The 9021-nt window shown below is 40.9% G+C and overlaps 1 long non-coding RNA gene across 1 annotated transcript; it reads left to right on the top strand.

The window, feature by feature from the left end:
- LOC139779133 (uncharacterized) lies at nucleotides 1-1950 on the top strand. Its single transcript, XR_011719809.1, has 2 exons — nucleotides 1-257; nucleotides 751-1950. It is a non-coding gene; the product is annotated as an uncharacterized lncRNA (long non-coding RNA).
- The last annotated feature ends 7071 nt before the right edge of the window (nucleotides 1951-9021 follow it).

Raw genomic sequence — 9021 nt, 5'->3', positions numbered from 1 at the left:
TATAGCGTTTGTTGTAAAGAGGTGGAAGCCAGTGGCCAGATCGACTATACTGCGTTTAGTGCGTTCACGGAGATAAGTAATAGTGCTGCGACTAGCGTATACGAAATGGGGCATTCTGAGCTTTGTGATTGGTCAATTCTTCTAGAAGCATACAACCAATCACACTACACGGAATATGGCCCCCCATATAGGAGTTGCCAGATGTTACAATGAAACCAACGCTTGGCCAATGCTACGGCAGTCAATTGTCGGCCAAGGTTCTATCAGCCAGTGCTGGGCCATCACTGGCAAATAACTGGCTGCCTACCTATATAGAATAATCCGGCATTACAACGAAGACTAACACTTGGCCGATGGTTGGCAGCCGTACGTCGCCCAACATTCTGTCAGACAGTACTGGGCCATCACTGGCAAATAACTGGCTGCCTACCTATATAGAATAATCCGGCATTACAACGAAGACCAACACTTGGCCGATGGTTGGCAGCCGTACGTCGCCCAACATTCTGTCAGACAGTACTGGGCCATCACTGGCAAATAACTGACTGCCTACCTATATAGAATAATCCGGGATTACAACAAAGACCAACACTTGGCCGATGGTTGGCAGCCGTACGTCGCCCAACATTCTGTCAGACAGTACTGGGCCATCACTGGCAAATAACTGACTGCCTACCTATATAGAATAATCTGGCATTACAATGAAGACCAACGCTTGGCCGATGCTACGGCAGTCAATTGCCGGCCAAGGTTCTATCAGCCACCCGTGTAAAAATTTGTTAGGGATGGCCTTACATAACATAAGGCGCCGATCATTAGTTATTAGGGATGCCATAAGAAAGGTTTCCTTATTTTTGTCTAGTAAGACCCTTGTAAAGATTTAATAAGGATATTTTAACTTCATAACTACTTATTTATTAGGGCTAACCGGATGAGGTCCCGATCATTATTTATTAAGGATGCCATAAGAAAGGTTTTTCTTATTTTTGTGTAATGAGGCCCTTGTAAGGATTTGATAAGGATGTTTTAACTTTATAAATATATTTACGAACACAAAATTTCGTAATAAGCCGGCACTGGTTTCTGACATTCACCCGACATTAAGAAATATTATATCATATATCCAATTCAAAATTTTATTACTCTTTTTAAACTGAATTTGTTTCTTAAGATAATTTTTGAAAAATTATATATTTGCGCTGGTTATGACATATGTAGATTGTATATAACACTTACATCAAATTAAGAAGTAGTCTACCATGTAAGGCAGTTGGCTCACGATCCAGAGGTCCCGAGGTCCCGAGTTCGAATTCCACCAAGGTAAGTGTGTTTTTCAAATACGAGAAAATATTTATAATCATAGACTGCATCTTAAGAAACAAATTTAGTTAAAAAATAGTAATACAATTTCAAAATAAATAATTTTTTTTATGTCGGGTGAATATCGGAAATTAGTGTCGGCTCGATACTGGCTCGATACTGGCACGTAGCATTGTATCAGAAATCTGGCACCTGGCAACCAGTATTGGCGCAGTACTAAACCGATCATAAATCCTGTACTGGGGCAGTACCAGTAGACAACTGCTGGGCCAGTACTGTCTGCCAGTATTGGGCCCAAGTTATCATCCGGTACTGGCGCCAGTACCGCGCCAGTAGTGTTGCCAGTACTACGCCAGTACCCGAACTGCAACAACCAGTACTGGCGCAGTATTGGGCCGTTTCGTATGTAAACAAATTCACAGTTGAGTTCGAGAATCAAGGTCCTATACTATAAATGTAGAGTTGTAGGCAGGCATCTCGCGACGCCTTTATTTATGGCATGGTTTACTTCAAGAAAGTTAAATTAAAAGTTAATAGTTACCGATAAAATGTAACTAAATTAAGTTAAAAGTTAAAAGTCTAAAATGTAACTAAGTTAAGTTAAAAATATTTAACTTTTTAACTTTTTAACTTAACTTTTATCTTTTTAACTAGACACTACCCAACCTTGCTATTATGATTAAACAAAAACTCAGAGAAAATTATTCAAATATATATTTATTTTGTAATACTAAATAAAAAATATTATAAAAAAATAATCAACCTTTATTATTAACAATAGATCTACAAGGTGTTACTTCAAAGGCTTTTTCTATTTTTTCTATGTAATTCCATCTGCAGAATGATTTTGAAATAAATATTTATAAAAAATATTATTTTCAGATAATTTGTTTAAATAAATTTGTTTAAACAAATTAATTTTGCAATTCTGAGGTTAAATTTGTAATCAGTTATCAAAAATCATGAAAATTATATTCATTTCGCTTGATAATCTTCCGTTAATTCCTTTAAATAAAGATATAGGAGATATTATACTTTAAGTTAAAAAAATAATCGTAAATTATTATTAACAATTTGGATCTAAAAGATATTACTTTGAAGGCCTACTATGTTTTTTCTATGTAATTCTATCCACAGATTTTGAAATAAAAATTTATAAAACATCTTACTTTGAGATAATTTGTTTAAACAAATTAATTTTGAAATTTAAAGTTTGAATTTGTTATCAACGACTTGAAATATAATTAAAATGATATCCATCTCGGTTAAACTATACCCTAGAAGCTTGTGTCTATGAAAGGATTACCGTTTTTTGCATATGAATTTCATATTTACTGGATTGCACTCTATGTTTAACAATTTTCGTTGTGCGACAAATATATTTCCGCAGTACTGCATTAATGCACAAGTCTTCCTGAGAATTTAAAAAAAAAATCAACGGGATATCTTAAAAATTGTGCTGTCACAAGAATTTTGTCTAAAAACAGCACAGAATTTCCCACTGTGCGTCGCATGCTCGTGAGGAGAGCCGTCGCGTACTTGTGAAAGGGCTCATCAAGTTTTTGAAACCGTCCCTGGATCTCTCGTGACAGTTGTGCGCGGCATCGTCGGGGCAAGAACTGGTTGCGGAAATCTCTTTGGAAATCCTCCCAGTAGGTCCATGAGGCCTGGTTATTCTGGTACCAAAGAAGGGTGTCTCCTCGTAGTAGCTCCGGCAGTCCCAGTAGGAGCTGATCGCCGGAGGACCCGTATCCCTGGCGCAATTCCTCCACTCGTTCTAGGAATGCGAGTGGGTCCTTGCCGTCAAAGTGGCAGCCCCACTTTCGGATCTGATTCATAACCTTGGCCGGGTCGGGCGCAACGGGTCTGGCGTTCGTTTGGTCCTCGTTCATTGTATCCTGGAACTCAGGGTCGTCCTTCTCCGCGGAGTATTCGTACTCCGGGTTAGCGTCCACAAAATCTCGGAGTCTGTGTCGGAGGGTATCGATCGTGCCGCGGGGGTCGATCCCTAGCTTTTCTAATTCGGCCGCCAGCTCGGCCTTCGATAACTGATAGATCCAGCTCTTCATGAGCTAGGTGGGGGAACAAACCAGTGTCTCACGGATCAAGTCCCTGTTCGGGCGCCATGTAACAGTCGCGTTTTCCTGCACGGAATTAGCTCGCAGGGCCAGGATGAGAAAACGTGGAGACACTGGTTGGTTTCACACAAATGTTCTTTATTCTTTCTCTTATATTACACGTAGATGGAGGGTGTGAGTGCGTGTGTGTGTGTGTGTGTTGCTCCACTGAGCCGCTGTGTAGGTGTGTGGGTGTTGACGCGCGGTCGGACGAGTTTGCGGACGGATTCGCGGACAAGTACGGAGGCGCGGCTAGGCGCTAGACTTATTTCTAGTGTGGACGAGTTTACGACTTATAACTACGGATTCGCGGAGACGCGGTTGCCTTATGCGGACAGGTGTCGGGGGTGGTCAGGAGCTCAATCGGGGGCACCCGACTGAGCGGCCCGTACACCGGGGGCACCCGTCTTCCGTACGGCGGAAAGGGTTGGGGGCGCCCGACCCAGAGGCAGGAGAGGGCAGGTACAACCAACCGGGGGCACCCAGCTGGGGAAGCCCGTACCCTGGGGGCGCCCAGGTGAGAACGGGGGCGCCCGTTCTCTGTACGGAGGAAGAGGTTGGGGGCACCCAACCTGGTGAAGTGGCTTCGGAGAGTAGTCGTGTCGGGATCAGGATCAGGACAGGACTGGTGACTCGAGCCAGCTCGAGTCCCTTATTTATACCCCGAGCGGTGCGAGTGGGGGCTGCCCCACTGCTCGGGCACAAGAATGTGCGGTGCACGTGGACGCCAGGACCGTAGCTGTAGTGACGAACGCGCGTATCGTCACATAATTAATATATCGCATATATCATATCGCTGCGGAAAGAGGAACCTTCGTAACTATTTTTTAATAATGTTTTGCATAAAAATTTTAAATAAATTTGTATACTTTTTTCTTAAAAAACAATTATTAAGATGTATCCTATCATTTTTCAGGATTAGATGTACGTATATGTATTGAAAATGCAGTGTGACGGTTAAACCCCGGCATTTTTTAGATTTCAATTTTTCCACCGTTGTCGTTTTTGCTCTATACCGGTTAAACAAAGCGACGTAGATAAAAATTTCCTGTATAAATTTTGTAGCTAAAGGTTCACTCTTTACAGTGGTATACCATATTTAACTAAAATTAGTTATTTTTTTGTTAAAAATAGGCACCGAAAAAAAACTGACGGTTAGGCCCCGGTCTCCTCTACTATTTTTCGTTCAGTAAGTGATTAAATTAAGAAAGTAAGAAATTTTGGATAGAGAACGATAGCACTACATTGGAAAAAAGATAGAAAATAATAGTGTAGGTTCATGATTCGACGTGATAGATTCGTATACGATTTTTTTATCAGTATATTTCTGTATTGTGAAACCGAAAGGAATTTTTGATACAGAACGATAAAGACGGCATTAGCAGGATAGATAGAAAACGATAGTGTTGACTCACGATAGAACGTGATAGAATGGCGTACTATTTTTCGTTCTATTAGTGACTATATAGAAAACGAAAGAAATTTTAGATAGGGAACGATAGCACTACATTGGAAAAACAGATAGAAAATGATAGTGTAGGTTCATGATTCGACGTGATAGATTGGTATATGATTTTTTAATCAGTATATTTCTGTATTGAAACCGAAAGGAATTTTTGATACAGAACGATAAGGACGGCATTAGCAGGACAGATAGAAAACGATAGTGTTGACTCACGATAGAACGTGATAGAATGGCGTACTAGTTTTCGTTCTATTAGTGACTATATAGAAAACAAAAGAAATTTTGGATAGGGAATGATAAAAGTACATTGAAAGTACACAAAAGTTATGATAAAATACGATTGATACTCATTGCATTTGTTTATACCTTATTTTATAGATCCAATATTATGTGAATTGCGGATAGCATTGCATAGAGTTCTATTTGAACATTATTATAAGATATAATATCTTATAATTTGGAAAATTCTCATAACATATAATATACAATTATGCGTAACATTCTTATAAGTTTTTATTTGTACAGTATATGAGACATTACATTAAATTTCTATCGTTAATATATTAGCCTACTTACGAAAATCAGGAATCAGAAACACGATTAAAAAAGAAAGGAAAATTTTTGCTGCGAATTTTTCAATTCTTTAATTTCGGATAGCATTGCATAGAGTTCTATTTGAACACTATTATAAGACCTAATATCTTATTATTCGGGAAATTCTCATAATATATGATATACTATTATTCGTAACAGTCTTATAGGTTTTTATTTATAAGATATGTGAGATATTCTAATGATACTACATTAAATTTCTATCGTTAATATATTAACCCACTTACGAAAATCAGGAATCAGAAACACGATTAAAAATGAAAAAAATTTTTTTTTTCGTTTCCTATCTGACTTTTTAAGCAGGGTACGTATTGGTTACAAGAAATAGAACAATTAGAACTGTTAACACCGCAACCAAGGTGTGCAACTAATTGTCAAAGAGATTCAATACAAGGTAGTGAATTACGAGACCATTTAAAACAATACTGTTACGTCCTGCAAATTCCACGATTTCTCTTTTTTGCGGAAATTCCTATGCGCCTAAGATAGCTCTTAAGATTAGGATAAGTAAACTGTCAACAAATTAATAGACGGAGATACGAGTCAGGCGCGGTACGTGGTGCGCAAGTAAAGAAATTAATAGTTACAGAAGTAACGAATTAAAATGTATATAATATACATATACAAATATTCCAACTTATTGTAATAAACTGCGCACCGATTATTTGTCAGACTTGAAACACAGTTATCGTTGGAACATTAATACCCTTCCCTCCTCGGAATTAAATCGACGCGATTTAATTATTTAAAAAACTGTAAAGAATTTATTGCGAAAAATATTACCTCAGCCAGGATTCAAACCTGGAACCTCCCTCATTCCGTGAAGGGCGTCGTACCAATTCGACTACCGAGGCATGTGGTAATATTTATCGCAATAACCGGTTAATAATAGTTAACAAACGCATGTTTCAGCCTGCGTAAATTCAAATATGTCATTAGACATAAGTAAACTGAGCACGGACGGTTATCGATCGGCGAGTGAGCTTTGATCTCTTTACATTCCTTTTTTTTATATAACCAAACTATCTATTTGCTTAGGCGACTAAAAGCGACCTTCCAGATGAATTACCGACAGACTGGGCATACGTGATCAAATTTTCGTCAGCTTTGTCTGGTCCATAACTATAAACCCGGCGACACGACGCGCCAAAGGGGCCTTAATCCCAAACAGAGTTTGATGAAGATCTTTATTGCATCGAGCGAGCTTTCTAAAATTGCTCGTACGATGTTTCCGACAAACAGAAACAAGGCCTAAGACGTGCCTATAAATACACGTGGCGGAAGTTTCTGTTTGCATCGAACCTATCATTAAGATTGAGGGGTATGCATCGTCTGATAACACAAAAACAGGGTCGCGAGATAAATAAAGGACCTAGAGCCTAATAAAAGAGAAATCGGCGATAATCGAAAAACAAGATGAGTCACTGGAAGAAGCGATGGGTTGCACCCCCAATAAGACAGTGGGGGCCTTACGAGAAGACTCACCAATGAACAGCCGTAAAAATAGATAACCGTATCTAGCTCCCCAGGATAGGCGAAAACTCAAAAATCCACCTCGTGGGTGAGAAACATCCCGCCAACAAGAAATCCTCGAAACAAAAACCAGACACATCCCACAACGAAATCCACCCCTTCCATCCTTTGAACTTTCCTATATAAATCGCGACATCACGGGGCTCACTCTCTTAGTTCAGCTCCTCTTTAGACAGTTCACCTCTTCACCCCAGTTCATCTCTTAGATCAAATTCTCTTCCCTCCGGTTTATTTCTTCAGTTCAATTTACTTCCCTTCTCTTCCGTTTTACGAACAGTATCACATTCAAATCCGATCTTGAGTTTTAAGTTAAATTCTGTGCGCAAACTTAAACTCATTGAGTATCGATGAGAGCCTATCCACAGGGCCCAAAAAGATCCAGCTAGATTGAACGTAACACATCAACAAGTAGTAAGTCTTATTATCATTATTATTTATCGGCGGACTCGGGGTAATCTCTTCTCTCTATTACTTCGGGTTAGCTGATTCGTCGGGGTATTCCTTCGTTATTCCGGGTTAGCTGATTTATTCGGCGACTCGGGGTACCCATACAGCACAAAATGTTTTCAAAAAATATTTCTAAATATTTCTATAAAAATATTGCGAGAAACATTTTAAAATGGTTTTAGGAATATTTCGAAATGGTTTTTTCCTTTTGTGGTAACATTTTAAAGAATATTTTAAAAATATTTTTTAAAATGTTCTTTTTTATCACCCAGGCAAAATTTTCTTAAATATTTGAAATATATTTTTGAAATATTAATTCAAATTTACATATTTATTGTATCATAATCTTATTTCAAAATATTTAAAAAATATTTTTATTTCTTATTGGTTTTATAATCTTTTTTCAAATACTTTTAAAAATATTTTTGAAATATTATGAAATATTCTTAATTAAGGAAGATGCATGGTAGTACATCTTTCCGTGCGAGTTCGCAACGACCCCGCTAGGCATCGCATAATGGTAAGACTAACTCGCAAGTAAATTTCAGTTGGGATCTAATATAAGCAGGCCTCCGGCAAAGCAAAATCATGAGATTCGCGACACATATCTTCGCCAGCAATACAACGCAAGGCTTACCCAACACCACTGCGATGCTGTAAATTGTGACGTTGCAGTTTCGCTGCATCGTGGCAGCGCCCCGCCCGCGCCGCCGCCACAAGGCGCGGGTTTCGCGCCCGAGGATGGTCCAAAGAGTCGATGCGAGATCTCCAGGGGCATAATTAAGCGCGTTTGCATGTTCTGATCCCTTTGTTTTATTTTATTTTGTGTAATGCGTGGCGCCTCACCGAGACGAGACACGTATTTTCTCCGAGGGAATACGAGGGACAACGAGAGATGGAACGAGCCGGGAGAATCGAGCCGAGAAATAGATCGCGAGAGCGGATCGAAGCGAGGCGAGCGGGCCGTCGAACAGGAAGGGAGCGCAGGAGGACACGCGCGCGGCGCGTGAGACAGCGGCGGGCGGACCCGTCGAAAGCAGGGCCCCGGGGCGGGGCCGAGAACGTCTCGCCTGCCACCCTCCACTGCATACCGGACTCCGGGGTGGATAGCCACCGCCCCGGGACCGAGGAGGAACGCGGAAAAACTACGTCCCGTCCGCTGCCACGAAAAGTCCCGAGGAATCGCCACGTAGGCGAGGGGCTTGGGCGCCCCACGGGATCGGCGAGGGACGACCCTGCGCAAGGATACATCGCGAGCCTGCGAGCTCACCCCTAATTGGTCCGCGTCGTCGCGACGAGGGGCCGCGTACGCCCCGAGTGGGGCGCGCCATCGATTCCGCCATCGAGCGAATTTCGGCGATCACTTCCTGGTCGTCCACCGGCGTGAAAGCGTAAAGTTTTGGTCGTGCGTTTTCAATTGCGCCCGGCTATCGAGCCGCAACATTTTGACGCCCACGTAGAGGCCCTTGGCGACGGCGAAGAACCCTCGGGAGGGAGCAGACCACTGGTGAGGTTGCCTCGCGTACT

This window comes from Temnothorax nylanderi, unplaced genomic scaffold, assembly GCF_030848795.1.
Source record: "Temnothorax nylanderi isolate EJ_2023f unplaced genomic scaffold, tnyl_v1.0 TNYL_tig0211_pilon, whole genome shotgun sequence".
In the NCBI taxonomy this organism is placed as follows: domain Eukaryota; kingdom Metazoa; phylum Arthropoda; class Insecta; order Hymenoptera; family Formicidae; genus Temnothorax; species Temnothorax nylanderi.
Note: the sequence above shows the minus strand (reverse complement) of the source record. Positions and strands in the feature narration are given on the sequence as shown.